The following is a 13,449-nucleotide window of genomic DNA, read 5'->3' on the forward strand; positions in this document are numbered from 1 at the left end:
TGCCTGACGCACAGAAAGTATTCAGAGAAGGCCTCGGTTACGTAAAACTGCAGCCCAGATTGGAAATCAGATAGAGGGAGGCCTGTGGAGGTGGAAAGGCTCTTTGATAAACAGGGCAAATGGAGGTCTGCCGAGTGCAGGTACTGAGGCATGTCTGATCAGGCTATGACACTGGGATCAGGTGGGTCCATCAGGAAGCCCAGCAGGTGGCTCCCCATGGATGCTCAGTAGTCAGGAGTGGATGTCCAAGCCTGTTCTCAGCCAGGGCACATGTATATGGGGGGGGTGATGGTGCACACCCCCAAGGACAGGCATTGGGACCCAACAAGCCATTGCATCCTTGTTCCTATAACACAGGGCATGTCTCTGCCCTGGTGAAAAGTGGTCAGGCAGTCCAACGCTGGGGGTTCCCATTCTGGGGCCAGGCCAGCGCAGGACACTTAGAGGACACAGGTGGAACAGAGAGAGCTAGGGCAAAGCCAAGCACAGTGAGCCCCATGAGTGCCAGGCCTGAGGTGGCCAAGACCATTTGAGGAGACCAAAGGGTAAAAGCAGGACTGGACCCGAGGGAGAAAACCCACACCAGGAGCTGGAATGCAAAGGGACAAAGCCCAGTACAAGGCTGGGAAGGGTTGAGCAACTCACCAACTGGAGGCCCGGGCACCCATGGAATGTTCCATCGTTTTCCATGCTGGGGTGTGCCCTGAATCAGACGGGCTAACTTTGTCAACAGTTCCAGGCTGTTTGAAGAGTGTGAGGGAACATTTAAATGCAATTTTTAATTCTGGTGCCAAAATGAGTGCAAAAGACGAGAAGAACATGTAATTTTACAAAGTTGACCTCATATCATTTGTACTCAGTAGAAAAGTGGCATAAATGTTCTCCACAGTGGGAAATCGGACTTTACGAACACCACCAAAGAATCATCAGTTCCCCACCAGTTCTACAGCTTCTATTACATTTGTCAAGAACATTTTCATAAAATTTTTCTGGTAAAATGCATGAGTCCTTTTATAGTGAGAAAAAACAGTCCTCTTTGAAATGGATCGCCTCCTTCCCTAACACGGCCATGATTTCAGATCGTAGTACACAGCAATTTTTACAAAGTTAAAACCTACGTTTTTCATCAGCACCAACAAAAAGTGGAACAACTGTGGAAAAAGTTTGTTCCACAGCCTCCTAAGAATTAGCCAATGGCACTGGGTGAAACTTTATCTCATAGATAGACTGATCGAAATTCAAACAAAAAAGTCTTTTCTACCATTACTAAAATATCTCATGAAAACACTACAGTTAATGTGAAAGCTCTTGAACTTTACATTCTACCGTGGGAGTTGACTGATTAAGTAAATGTTTTCATTGCTATGAGCCATAAAAAACATGCTACCAAGACTACTGGCAAGTTTACTCAAAATATAAATACTGACTTTGGAGAAGCAAAACTTACAAAGTTGTAGCAGAGTTTAGAAGAGAGAAAAACTTCTGAAATTTTGAAGCTTTTGCAGGAGACAATTGCTAATGATAGTATAGGCAAACCTTGAGAGCATCTATTCATTATTCTGATTTCTTTTTTTTTACTTTTTTTTTAAGTAACCTCTACACCAATGTGGGGCTAGAACTCAGAACCCCAAGATCAAGAGTTGCATGCTCTCCCAACTAAGCCAACCAAGCACCTTGATTATTCTTATTTCAATAGGGAGGAGGGGAGAGGCCTGAATGGAATAATCTGAAAAAAGCATGGAATCTTTGAAAAAATCCCTTCTCCTTCTATATCATAGTGTGGCCTCATCCTTCTACTATCTCTCAATGAAAACAGTAGTCAAAAGGAACATTATCTCCAAATCAGGAATGACTGAATGTATCTAAAAGTGCTCATCGGGAGAAAATAAGAATATTGATCCTTCCATGTCTAAGGAAGTAAGATTGTTTTGTTGATTATTCCGTTTGAGGAATCTGAAAAGTAACTGACAACTGAAACTATAAAGCCTCTCTTAAGATTTCAAATGAATTACTCAGAGACAGGCCAAAAAAAGTTTCAAATTTTAAAGAAGAATAAATCATTGTTAAGCAAGCTGAGTTCTTCAAACAAGTACATGTAGACCCAATTGAAAATTGCAGGAAACCATTGCCAATGGCAGTTTAAGGAACCAGGCATCGGTCAATGTTCCCAACCTGTATGATCTTGTTGTGAAGTCCATAAAGCCAAAACCTCAGTTTTTCTTGTTTAAGAAAAATACCCAATACCTGGAAGAGTGCCTAGAATTTGGTAGAGGCTCAATAAATATTCATACATTTTAAAAACAGGTGAATAAAAAAATCAAGGCAATTATAAACTTCAGGGAAAAATAAAGGTGTGGCAGACATTATTTGCTGCCTCCCCAGCAGCCATCCCTCCCTCTTCTTTGCTAGTGGAACTGTGATTTCAATTAAGTATATGTCAGTTTCGTCTACTTCAAGAGTGTTGGGACTCCTGTCTTCCCCAGAGAGAGAATCCTTATTAGTCCAATCATGGTAATTTATTCCCTTTGATGGTGACTGGTTTACTCATGAACAGGTGACACAGTATTGGTCAGTGAAACCTGAGAAGTCTTCTGTGAAGTTTCTAAGAGACTTCTCACTCTTAAGAAAAGGATAGGAATGGATACAAAATTAGTATACAGAAATCTATTGCATTTCTATATACTAATAATGAAGTAGCAGAAAGGGAAATAAAGAAAACAATCCCATTTACAATTGCACCAAAACAATAAATACATGGGGCGCCTGGGTGGCTAAGTCGGTTAGGCGTCTGCCTTCAGCTCGGGTCATGGTCCTGGAGTCCCGGGATCCAGCCCTGCATCAGGCTCCTGGCTCAGTGCGGAGTCCACTTCTTTCTCTGCCCCTCCCCATCCCTCGTGTTCTCTCTCTCTCTCTGTCTCAAATAAATAAATAAAATCTTTTAAATAAATAAATAAATACATAAAATATCTGGGAATAAACTTAATCAAGGGGGTGAAAGACCTGTACTCTATAAACTATAAAACACCGATGAAAGAAATTAAAGAGAACATAAACAAATGGAAAGATATCCCATGCTCATGGATTGAGAGAACCAACATTATTAAAATGTCCAAACCACCCAAAGCAATCTACAGATTTAATGTAATCCCTACCAAAATACCAATACGTTTTTCACAGAACTAGAACAAATCATCCTAAAATTTGTATGGAACCACAAAACACCCCAAAAGGCCAAAGCAATCTCGAAAAAGAACAAAGCCAGAGGTTTTCACAATCCCAGGTTTCAAGATATACTACAAAGCTGTAATAATCAAAACACAGGAGAGGCTATAGGGGCACATGGGTGGCTCAATCAGTTAAGAGTCTGACTTTTGGTTTTGGCTTAGGTCACGATCTCAGGGTTGTGAGACTGAGCCCTGCATTGGGTTCCATCCTCAGTGGGGAGTCTGCTTGAGATTCTCTCTCTTGCTCCCTCTGTCCCTCCCCCATTCATGCCCCTCCACTCTCTCACTCTCAAATAAATAAATCTTTAAAAAAACACACAAACACAGTATGGTACCAGCACAAAATGGACACATAGATCAACGAAACAGAAGAGAGCCCAGAAAAAAAAAAAACAAACCCAGGACTCTATGGGCAATTAAATTAAAAGGCAAGACTACACAATGGGAAAAAGACAGTCTCTTCAACAAAATGGTGTTGGAATAAAATGGACAGCTACATGTGAAAGAATGAAACTGGACCACTTTCTTACAACCATACACAAAATAAACTCAAAATGGGAAAAAGACAGTCTCTTCAACAAAATGGTGTTGGAATAAAATGGACAGCTACATGCGAAAGAATGAAACTGGACCACTTTCTTACAACCATACACAAAATAAACTCAAAATGGATTAAAGACCTAAATGTGAGACCTGAAATCATAAAATTCTTTTTTTTTTAAAGATTTTATTTATTTATTTGTCAGAGAGAGAGAGAGAGAGCACAAGCAGGGGGAGCAGCAGGCAGAGGGAGAAGCAGGCTCCCTGCTTAGCAAGGAGCCTGACGCAGGGCTCCATCCCAGGACCCCGGGATCATGACCTGAGCCAAAGGCAGATGATTAACCAACTGAGCCACCCAAGCGTCCCAAAATCTTAAAATTCTTAGTAGAAAACATAGGCAGTAATCTCTCTGACATTAGCCATAGAATCATTTTTCTAGATATGTCTCCTTTGGCAAGGGAAACAAAAGCAAAATTAAACTATTAGGACTACATAAAAATAAAAAGCTTTCACACAGTGAAGGAAACCATCCACAAAACAAAAAGATAACTCACTAAATGGGAGAAGATATTTGCAAATGACATATTTGATAAGGGGTTAATATCCAAAATATATAAAGAACTTATATAACTCAACACCAAAAAAACAAGTAATCCAATTTTAAAATGGGCAGAGGACATGAATAGACATTTTTCCAGAGAAGGCATACAGAAGGCCAACAGACACATGAAAAGATGCTCAATATCACTCATCATCAGGAAAATGCAAACCAAATACCTGTCGGAATGGCTAAAATCTAGAACACAAGAAACAATAAGTATCAGCAAGGGTGTAGAGAAAAATGAACCCCCGTGTACTATTGGTAGGAATGCAAATTGGTGCGGCCACTGTGGAAAACAGTATGGAGTTTCCTCAAAAAATTAAAAATAGAATTACCATACGATCCAGTAATTCCACTAGTGGGTATTTATCCAAAGAATACAAAACACTAATTTCAAAAGATATATGCACCCCTATTGTACTGCAGCATTATTTACAATAGCCAAGACACAAAAGCAACCCAAGTGCCCATCAATAGATAAGTGGATAAGGAAGATGTGCTATATATAGATATAGATATAGATATAGATATAGATATAGATATACACACACACAATGGAATATGACTCAGCCATAAAAAGAATAAAATCTTGGGGCACCTGGGTGGCTCAGTCAGTTGAGCATCTATCTGCCTTCAGCTTGGGTCGTGATCCTGGGGTCCTGGGATCGAGCCCCATGTCGCACTCCCTGCTCAGCGGGGAGTCTGCTTCTCCCTCTGCCCCTCCCCCACCCCAGCTTGTGCGCACGTACACGTTCTCTCTCTCTCTCTCAAATAAAAAAATCTTTAAAAAAAAAAGGGAAGAAAATCTTGTCATTTGCAACAACATCTAGAAGGCATAATGCTAAGTGAGATAAGTTAGTCAGAGAAAGACAAATACCGTATGATTTCACTCATATGTGGAATTTAAGAAACAAAACACATGAACAAAGAAAAAAAAAAGAGATAAACAAAAAACCAGACTCTTAAATATGGAGAACAAACTGGTGGTTGCCAGGGCAGAGGTGGGTGGGAGGATGGGTGAAATAGGTGAAGGGGGTGAAGAGTACACTTACTGTGATGAGAGCTGAGTAATGTATAGAAGTGTTGAATCACTATATTGCACACCTGAAATGAATATAACACTGTATGTTAACTATACTGGAATAAAAAAGAAAGAAAGAGAGAGAGGAAGACAGGACATTCTCTTTTTCTCTCTTTCTTTTTAATCATTTTATTTTTTAAAAGTAATCTCTATACCCAACATGGGGCTCAAATTTACAACCCCAAAATCAAGAGCCGCATGCTCTACCGACTGAGCCAACCAGGTGCCCCCAGAATGTTCTCTCTTTAATCCAAATGAAGCTCTGTGATCCTTGCTGCTGCAGGCCTCTTGTGACCATGAGGAGAAAGCCAGAGGACCAAAGCCAACAATTAGGGACAACATAGCAGAAAGGTGGAAAGGGCTTAGATCGTTGCTGGTATCATTAAGTCAGTGAATTAACCAACCCGGAATTCCCTAGCTCTGGACTTCTCATATGAGACGATAAACCCTAGTATTGTTTAAGCCATTTTAAACTGAGTCTTTTGTCACTTGCAAAACACCTTCATAAGCACATGCTCTTGGTTGGCTACCCATTCCCAACCTTCATTTCCCTTATAGAGGGTGAATATACCAGATACTTGCTTTCTCAGCTTCCCTTACAGCTGGTTGCTCATATGACCTAGTTCTGGCCCATGAGACATAAAGGGAAGTCCACCTCGAACTACCGCCCCTGCCCCCACCACCACCCCAGTCAAAATTAGAAAAGACGCACAGCAGGAGAATTTTCTTTTTCTGTCTGAATGCTGCAGTATGAATATGTGACTCTTCGAGCCATGTCAACCATTTTGTTATTGTTCGGAACAAAACTGAATATGAAGACCAGGACACAGACTGGCAAAGTGGAGGGAGGGAAGGAACCAGGTTCTGATGACATTGCCAAGCCTCTGAACCAACCCTTGGCCCAGCACTTCATGCCCTTGAGGAAAGCAAGAAAGAGACTGGTGAGAGTCCAAGATGCCGGAGGAGTAGGAGACCTAAATTTCATCTGGTCCCAGGAATTCAGCTAGATAGTTATCAAACCATTCTCAACACCTACGAACACAACTGGAGAAGGAAGAAAAGAATAGCAGCAACTCTATGACCCGAAAAGCGACCACTTTCGGCAGGGTAGGAGGTGCAGATTAGTGAATCTGAGGCAATATATGGGAAGCTAGACTGGAGGGGGGGGGGTGCCTCTGTGAGCCGGCCACTGGAAAGTGATAGCGAAGACGAGCACAAAATCGGAATTTTTAGAAGTCCGCTCCGGTGAGGAATGTCGCTCCAGAGGCTATGCATGGAGGTAGAACTGTCGCTGGGACAGTGTGGTCTCAGGACCCTGAGGGTCACAGGAAGACCTGGGGTACCTGAGTGCAGCAGAGCTCCCAGGTATGAGAGCGGGGAGCCAGCTGCAAAGAGTGAGCCGAGGAGTGGGCTCTCAGCTCGGGGCGGCCATAAACCGTGATCCGGGGTACAGTCGGGCCACTGCTCTTCGAGCGGGGGCCCAACAAGCGGCAGATCCACGGAGACTCTCCTTCCTCCCCCGGGGAGGACAGTGCAGGAGCCCATCGCAGGAATCTACCGGGTTAGGAGACTCCAAGCAGAGCCACGGCCCTTCTGGGGCCAGAGATTGGGAGGCCGCCATTTTCATTCTCGTCCTCTACAGCCGTGCGGAAAGCCTTTAGGGAACAAAAGCTACAGAGAGCAAGTGAGAGCAGATGACTTAGCCTGGCCCCTGGCAAAGGCAGTGCCATTCCGCCTGAGACAAAGACACTTGAGAATCAGCGCGACAGGCCCCTCTGATCCCCCAGAAGATCAGCAAGAACATTCAGCCAAGACCAAGTTTACTGATCAATGAGAACTGAAAAACTCCAGCACTGAGGGGAATATAGCACATAGAATTCATGGCCTTTTCTCATGATTTTTTAGTCTTTCTACTTTAATTTTTTAAATTCTCTATTTTTTTCTTTTTCTTTTCCTTTCTTTTTTCTGAATTCTTCTTTCCTTTTTCAACCAACTTATCAATTCCTTTTTTAAAATCTTTTTTAATTTTCATTTTTACAGTCGTATTCTATCCCTTCATTGTATTTAACCTTATTTTTTGTATGTATATAAGTTTTTCTTTCTTTAAAATTTAGGGATGCAGTTTCTTCTAACAGACCAAAATATACCCAAAATCTAGTGTATGGCTCTGTTCTGTTCACCCACCTGATCACGTTCTCTCTCTTTTTTTTTAATTTTCTTCTTTCTTTTTCAACCAACTTCTTCTCAATTCCTTTTTTAAAATCTTTTTTAAATTTTCATTTTCACAGTCATATACCATCCCTTCACTGTATTTAACCTTATTTTTGTGTATATATATAAATTTTTCTTTCTTTAAAATTTTGGGAGGCAGTTTCTTCTAACAGACCAAAATATACCCAAACTCTAGTATATGGCTCTGGCTATTCACCAGCCTGATCATATTCTCCCCCACCACCACCCAGTTTTGGGTCTCTTCTGATCTGTTTAGTGTGTATTTCTCTGGGGTCGTTGTTACCCTTTCAGCATTTTGTTCTCTCGTTCTTCTATTCTTCGCTTGACAAAATGACAAAATGGAAAAACTTACCTCAAAATATAGAACAAGAGGAAGGACCAACTGCCAGGGACCTAATCAATACGGACATTAGTAAGATGTCAGAACTGGAGTTCAGGATAATGATTATAAAGACACTCACAAGGAGAGAATCCAAGGGATAAGTGATACCATAAAGCAAAACAATATTAGAATAATTGGGATCCCAGAAGAAGAAGAAAGAGAGAAGGGGGCAGAAGGTATACTGGAGCAAATTATAGCTAATTTGGGGAAGGAAACAGGCATCAAAATCCAGGAGACACAGAGAACCCTCCTCAAAACCAACAAAAATAGGTCAACCCCCCAACATCTAATAGTAAAACTTACACATCTTAGAGACAAAGAGAAAATGCTGAAAGCAGCTCAGGACAAGAGGTCTGTACCCTATAACAGTAGAAACTTTAGATTGGCAGCAGACGTATCCACAGAAACCTGGCAGGCCAGAAAGGACTGGCATGATATATTCAGGGTACTAAACAAGAAATATGCAGCCAAAAATACTTCATCCAGCTAGACTGTCATTGAAAATAGACGGAGTGATAAAAAGCTCCCAGGACAAATAGAAACTAATAGAATTTGCAATCACCAAACCAGCCCTACAAAAAATATTGAAAGGGGTCCTCTAAGCAAAGTAGGAGCCCAAAAGTAACCTAGACCAGAAAGGAACAGAGACAATATACAGTAACAGTCACCTTACAGGCAATACAACAGCACTAAATTCATATCTTTCAATAGTTACCCTGAATGCAAATGGGCTAAATGCCCCAATCAAAACACACAGGGTATCAGATCAGATACAAAAGCAAGACCCATCGATATGCTGTCTGCAAGAGACTCATTTTAGACCCAAAGACACCTCCAGATCTAAAGTGAGGGGGTGGGAAACCATTTATCATGCTAATGGACATCAAAAGAGCTGGGGTGGCAATCCTTATATCAGATAAATTAGATTTTCAACCAAAGACTCTAGTGAGAGATGAGGAAGGACACTGTATCATACTTAAAGAGTCAACAAGAAGATCTAACAATTGTAAATATTTATGCCCCTAACATGGGAGCAGCCAATTATACAAGCCAATTAATAACAAAATCAAAGAAACACATTGACAATAATACAATAATAGTAGGGGACTTTAACATCCTTCTCACTGCAATGGACAGATCATCTAAGCAAAAGATCAACAAGGAAATAAGGGCTTTGAATAACGCACTGGACCAGATGGACGTCACAGATATATTCAGAACATTCCATCCCAAATCTACAGAATACACATTCTTCTCTGGTGTACACGGAACAGTCTCCAGAATAGATCACATCCTGGGTCACCAATCAGGTCTCAACAGGTACCAAAAGATTGGGATCATTCCCTGCATATTTTCAGACCACAATGCTTTGAAACTGGAACTCAATCACAAGAAGAAAGTTGGAAAGAATTCAAATACATGGAGGCTAAAGAGCATCCTATTAAAGAATGAATGAGTCAACCAGAAAATTAAAGAATAATATAAAAAATTCATGGAAACAAATGAAAATGAAGACCCAACTGTTCAAAATCTTTGGGATGCAGCAAAGGCAGTCCTAAGAGGGAAGTATATAGCAATACAAGCCTTTCTCAAGAAACAAAAAAGGTCTCAAATACACAACCTAACCCTACACCTAAAGGAGCTGGAGAAAGAACAGCAAATAAAGCCTAAACACAGCAGGAGAAAGGAAATAATAAAGATTGGAGCAGAAATCAATGAAATAGAAACCAAAAGAAGAGTAGAACAGATCAACGAAACTAGGAGCTGGTTGTTTGAAAGAATAAAATTGATAAACCCCTGGCCAGACTCATCAAAAAGAAAAGAGAAAGGACCCAAATAAATAAAATCATGAATGAAAGAGGAGCGATCACAACCAACACCAAAGAAATACAATTATAAGAACATATTATGAGCAACTATATGCCAACAAAGCAGACAAACTGGAAGAAATGGATACATACCTAGAGACGTATAAAACTACCAAAACTGAACCAGGAAGAAATGGAACACCTGAACAGACCCATAACCAGCAAGGAAATTGAAGCAGTAATCAAAAATCTCCCAACAAACAAGAGCCCAGGGCCAGATGGCTTCCCAGGGGAATTCTACCAAACACTGAAAGAAGGATTAATACCTATTCTTCTGAAACTGTTCCAAAAAATAGAAATGGAAGGAAAACTTCCAAACTCTTTTTATGAGGCCAGCATTACCTTGATCCCAAAACCAGACAAACCTCACCAAAAAGGAGAATTACAGATCACTATCCCTTTTGAACATGGATGTAAAAATTCTCACCAAAATACTGGACAACAGGATCCTACAGTACAATAAAAGGATTATTCAGCACAACCAAGTGGGATTAATTCCCGGGCTGCAAGGTTGGTTCAATATTCACAAATCAATCAATGTGATACACTACATTACTAAAAGAAAGGACAAGAATCTTATGAGCCTCTCAATAGATGCAGGAAAAGCATTTGACAAAGTACAGCATCCTTTCTTGATTAAAACTCTTCACAGGGTAGGGAGAGAGGGTACATACCTCAATATCATAAAAGCCATGTATGAAAAACCCACAGGGAATATCATTCTCAATGGGGAAAAACTGGGAGCTTTTCCCATAAGGCCAGGAACACGGCAGGGATGTCCACTATCACCACTGCTGTTCAACATAGTACTAGAAGTCCTAGCCTCAGCAATCAGACAACAAAAAGAAATTAAAGGCATCCAAATTGGCAAAGAAGAAGTCAAACTCTCACTCTTTGCAGATGATATGATACTTTATGTGGAAAACCCAAAAGACTCCACCCCAAAACTGCTAGAACTGATACAGGAATTCAGCAATGTGGCAGGATATAAAGTCAATGCACAGAAATCACTTGCATTTCTATACACTAACAATGAGACAGAAAAAGGAGAAATTAAGGAGTCGATCCCATTTACAATTGCACCAAAAACCATAAGATACCTAGGAATAAATATAAACAAAGAGGCAAAGGATCTGTACTCAGAAAACTATAGAATACTCATGAAAGAAATTGACGAAGACACAAAGAAATGGAAAAACGTTCCACACTCATGGATTAGAAGAACAAATTTTGTGAAAATGTCTATGCTATGTAGAGCAATCTACACATTCAATGCAATCCCTATCAAAATACCATCAACTTTTTTCACAGAAATGGAACAAATAATCATAAAATTTGTATGGAACCAGAAAAGACCCTGAATAGCCAGGGGAATGTTGAAAAAAGAAAACCAAAGCTGGTGGCATCACAATGCCAGACTTCAAGCTCTATGACAAAGCTGTAGTCATCAAGACAGTATGGTACTGGCACAAAAACAGACACATAGATCAATGGAACAGAATAGAGAACACAGAAATAGACTCTCAGCTCTATGGTCAACTAATCTTTGACAAAGCAGGAAAGAATATCCGATGGGAAAAAGACAGTCTCTTCAACAAATGGTGTTGGGAAAATTGGACAGACACATGCAGAAGAATGAGACTGGACCATTTCCTTACACCATACACAAAAATAGACTAAAAATGGGTGAAAGACCTAAATGTGAGACAGGAATCCATCAAAATCCTTGAGGAGAACACAGGCAGCAACATCTTTGACCTCGGCCATGGCAACTTCTTCCTAGATACATCGCCAAAGGCAAGGGGAGCAAGGGCAAAATGAACTATTGGGACTTCATCAAGATAAAAAGCTTTTGCACAGCAAAGGAAACAGTCAACAAAACTAAAAGGCAACCAACAGAATGGGAGAAGATATTTGCAAATGATATATCAGATAAAGGGCGAATATCCAAAATCTATAAAGATGGGGGGCCTGGGTGGCTCAGCCATTATGCGTCTGCCTTCGGCTCAGGTCATGAACCCAGGGTTCTGGGATCGAGCCCCGCATGGTGCTCCCTGCTCAGCAGAAAGCCTGCTTCTCCCTCTCACACTCCCCTTGCTTGTGTTCCCTCTCTCACTGTCTCTCTCTGTCAAATAAAGAAATAAAACCTTTAAAAAAATCTATGAAGAACTTATCAAACTCAACACCCAAAAAACAAAAGATCCAGTCAAGAAATGGGCAGAAGACATGAACAGACATTTCTGCAAAGAAGACATCCAAATGGCCAACAGACACATGAAAAAGTGCTCAACATCACTCAGCATCAGGGAAATACAAATCAAAACCACAATGAGATACCTCCTCACACTTGTCAGAGTGGCTAAAATTAACAAGTCAGGAAACAACAGATGTTGGCGAGGATGTGGAGAGAGGGGAACCCTCTTACACTGTTGGTGGGAATGCAAGCTGGTGCAGCCACTGTGGAAAACAGTATAGAGGTTCCTCAAAAAGTTGAAAATAGAGTACCCTACAACCCAGCAATTGCACTACTGGGTATTTACCCCAAAGATACAAATATAGTGATCTGATGGGGCACCAGCACTTCAATGTTTATAGCAGCCATGTCCACAATAGCCAAACTATGGAAAGAGCCCAGATGTCCATCAACAGATGAATGGAAAAAGAAGATGTGGTATACACACACACACACACACACACACACACACACACACACACACACAATGGAATATTACGCAGCCATCAAAAAGATGAAATCTTGCCATTTGCAATGACATGGATGGAACTAGAGGGTATTATGCTAAGCAAAATAACTCAATAAGAGAAAGACAATTATCATATGATCTCACTGATATGTGGAATTTGAGAAACAAGGCAGAGGATCATAGGGGAAGAGAGGGAAAAATGAAACAGGACAAAACCAGAGAGGGAGACAAACCATAACTGAGGGTTGCTGGAGGGAATGGGGGTGGGAGGGATGGGATGGCTGGGTGATGGACACTGGGGAGGGTATGTGTTGTGGGGAGTGCTGTGTATTGTATAAGACTAATGAATCACAGACCTGTACCCCTGAAACAAATAATATATTATATGTAATTTAAAAAAAGAATTGGTATTCAATAAGTATTTGTCAAATTATTTCTAGTTTCCTAATTCTTGCCCTTTTCATCTTTCTATTTTTTCTTTCTTTTTTTTTTTTAAGATTTTATTTATTTAGGGACGCCTGAGTGGCTCCGTTGGTTGGGCATCTGCCTTCGGCTCAGCTCATGATCCCAGAGTCCTGGGATCAAGTCCCTCATTGGGCTCCTTGCTCAATGGGGAGCCTGTTTCTCCCTCTCCCTTTGCCTGCAGCTCCCCCTGCTTGTATTCTCTCTCTCTGACAAATAAATAAAGTCTTTAAAAAAAGTATTTTATTTATTTATTTGAGAGAGAGAGAGAACGCGAGCAGGGGGAGGGGCAGAGGGAGAAGCAGGCTCTCTACTGAGCAGGGAGCCCGACACAGGGCTCGATTCCAGGACCCTGAG

The sequence above is a fragment of the Ursus americanus genome, chromosome X (assembly GCF_024610735.1).
Source record: "Ursus americanus isolate L20-20 chromosome X, mUrsAme1.1.p, whole genome shotgun sequence".
In the NCBI taxonomy this organism is placed as follows: Eukaryota; Metazoa; Chordata; class Mammalia; order Carnivora; family Ursidae; genus Ursus; species Ursus americanus.